Raw genomic sequence first — 3,384 nt, 5'->3', positions numbered from 1 at the left:
TTCTGCCTTAATGATTTGTTTATTACTGTTGGTGAGATGTTGACATCTCCCATTATTATTGTATTGTTATCTATGTCTCTTCACAGATCTCTAAGAACTTGTTTTATGAATCTGGGTGCTCATGTGTTGGGTGCATATCTATTTAGAGTAGCTAGGCCTTCCTGTTGAATTGAACCTCTTACCATTATGTAATTTTCTTGTCTTTTTGATTGTTGTTGGTTTAAAGTCTGTTTTGTCTGAAATTAGAATAGGAACCCCTCCTTTCTTTTTCTGTTTTCCATTTTCTTGGTAGATTTTTTTTCCCATCCCTTTACTTTAAGCTTATAGTGTCATTGTATGTGAGATGGGTCTCTTGAAGACAGGATACAGTTAGGTCTTACTTCTGTATTCAACTTGCCACTCTTTGCTTTTTAATTGCAGTATTTAGTGCATTTACCTTCAAGATTAATACTGATATGTGTGAATTTGATCCTGTCATCATGTTGTTAGCTGGTTATTATGCAGACTTGATTGTGTAGTTGCTTTATAGTGTCATTGGTCTATGCACTTGTGTGTTTTTCTGGTGGCTAGTAACAGTCTTTTATTTCCATATTTAGCACTTCCTTAAAGATTGCTTGTAAGGTAGACCAGATGGTAATTAATTCCCTTAGACCTAACAGATATCTCCTTTAGCATTTGCTTGTCTGAAAAGAATCTTTATATTAAAAGCTTAGTTTGGCTGGATATGAAATTTTTTATTGGAGTTTCTTTTCTTTAAGAATATTGAATATAACACCCCCTGCCAATCTCTTCTTGTAGACTTGCAGGATTTCTGCTGAAAAGTCCACTATTAGCCTGTCAAGATTCCCTTTGTAGGTGACTTTCCCCTTCTCTCTGTCTTCCTTTATATTTTTCCTTTTATGTCAATCTTGGAAAATCTGATGACTATGTGTCTTGGGGGTGGTCGTCTTTTACAGAATCTCACAGGCATTTTCTACCTTTCTTGAATTTGAATGTTAGCCTCTCTAGTGAGGTTGGGGAAATTTTCATGGATGATATACTCAAATATGTTTCCAAGTTGCTTGTTTTCTCTCTCTCATTTAGGGACACCAATGAGTCACAGATTTGGTCTATTTATGTAATCCCATAATTCTCGGAAATTTTTTTTTTCATTAAGATAATGTTTTTTCTTTATGTTTGTCTGATTGAGTCAGTTCAGAGAACCAGTCTTCAAACTCTGAGAGTCATTACTCAGCTGGGTCTATTTTGAAAATTATGGAGCGCTTCATGAATATGTGTGTCATCCTTGTTTAGGGCCATGCTAATCTTCTCTGTATCATTCCAATTTTAGTATATGTGCTGCCAAAGAGAGCACAAATCTAAGAACTCTTTGCCTAGACCTCAATTCCAAAATTTTTATCATATTTTTTCTAACATAGAATGCAAAACAGTTTTGCAAATTACACTTAAGTCTGCAATACATTTTGGGTTAATTTTTATGTGTAATAAAATGTGAAGTTCATATTTATTTTTTTTCCTATGGATGTCCAATTGCTCCAGCACCATATATTGAAAAGGCTGTTTCTCCTCCATTGAATTGCTTTTGCACCTTCGTCAAAAGTCAGTTAGGCATATTTGTTTGGCTCTGTTTCTGGATTTTCTATTCAGTTCTGCTGATATATGTGTCTGTCCTTCTACCAGTATTATACAATTTTGATTACTATAGTTACATGCTAAGTCTTAAAATTAAATAGATTGATTTCTCTCACTTAATTAAAAAAATTTAAAGCTATTTTTCTCCCTTTTTCACATAAATGTTAGAAAGAAATATTTTGCCCCTATCTACAAAAATTCTGCCTGGGATTTTGAAAGGAATTGGTTTAAGCCTATATATCTATTTAGGGAAAATTAACATCTTTAATATGTTGAGTCTACCAGTCATTAAACACAGCCTGTGTCTCTAGTTATTTCAATATTTTTTTATTTCCTTCATCAGCGTTTTGTAACTTTCAGCATATAAATACTGTTTATGTTTTGTTGAATTTACACCAAAATATTTCATTTTTTGAGTTATTGTAAGTTGTATTGTATTTTTAATTTTAGTGTTTATGTGTCATTACTAGTATAATGAAATAGAATCAATTTTTATATGTTCATTTTCTATCCTATGACCTTGCTGAACTCACTTAGTATTTTTAGGAGATTGCTTGTAGATTCCTTAGGAATTTCTGTGTAGACAATTATACATACAAATAGAATTAGTCTTATTTCTTTCTTTCTAATAAATTAATTATTGTTTCCTTTTCTTGCTTTATTGTACTAAATAGAACTTCCAGTACTGTAAGTGAATAAGAATGATAAGAGGAGATGTCTTTGTCTTCTTTCTGATCTTTGAGGCAAAGCATTAAATATTTCATCATTAAGTGTAATAGTAGCTTTATCCAGATGAGGAAATTCATTTTTATATCTAGCTTTCTGAGAGTTTTTGGTATGAATGGGCGTTGAATTTTTTCAGGTGCTCATTCTCAAGTGGAATGATCATGTCACATTTTTCTTTAGTCTGTTGAATGGTGGATTCATTGATTGATTTTCAAATATTGAACTAACCTTACGTCCCTGAAATAAGCTCACTTAGTCATGGAATATACTTAATTTATCTGAAATATTACTGAATTCTATTTGCTAATTTTTCTTAAGAACTTTTACATGTATTTCATGAATGATATTGGCCTATGGTCTTTTTTGTACTATTTCCCTATGATTTTGATAACAGGGTAATAATAGCTTCATAAAATGAATTAGGAGTGTTGTATTTTCCAGAGGAAACTGTGTAAAATTGGTGTTAATTCTTTGGTAAACATTGGGAAGGATCCTCCAGTGAAACTATCTGGACCTGATAATTTATTTTGGGAGAACTTTTAAATTGTGAATTCAATTTTCTTGATAGTTATTGGACTACACAAATGATCTATTTCATTCTGAATTTGTTGTTGTACTTTGTGATTTTCAAGGAGTTGGTCCATTTCATCAAAATTGCCAGAGTTTTACATGTAGAATTGCTCACAGTATTCCCATATTGTCTTTTTAATATCTGTAGGATCTGTCATGATATTCCTTGTTTTATTCTTAGTTTTGTTAATTTGTGAATTTTCTTTTTCTTTTACTTTCTCAGTCTTGCTAGAAGTTTGTCAATGTAATTGATCTTCTCAAAGAATTAGGTTTTAGTTTTATTGATTTTTTTGAATTATTTTTCTGGCTTCACATTCATCAATTTCTGCTTTATTTTCTTCCTTTTATTTATTTTGTGTTCACTGTTCTCTTCTTTTTCTAGGTTCTTGAGGTAGGAGTTTAGGTTATTTATTTCAGACTTTTTCTCTGTTCTAATCTAAGCATTTAATGCTGTAA

General features: G+C 31.4%; 1 non-coding gene across 1 annotated transcript; it reads right to left on the bottom strand.

The window, feature by feature from the left end:
• Window positions 1–1,248: 1,248 nt before the first annotated feature.
• LOC116554141 lies at window positions 1,249–1,354 on the bottom strand. Its single transcript, XR_004270074.1, has one exon. It is a non-coding gene; the product is annotated as a U6 spliceosomal RNA (small nuclear RNA).
• Window positions 1,355–3,384: the final 2,030 nt, after the last annotated feature.

Source organism: Sapajus apella, unplaced genomic scaffold (assembly GCF_009761245.1).
Source record: "Sapajus apella isolate SASKATOON/1434 unplaced genomic scaffold, GSC_monkey_1.0 scaffold1, whole genome shotgun sequence".
NCBI lineage: Eukaryota > Metazoa > Chordata > Mammalia > Primates > Cebidae > Sapajus > Sapajus apella.
Note: the sequence above shows the minus strand (reverse complement) of the source record. Positions and strands in the feature narration are given on the sequence as shown.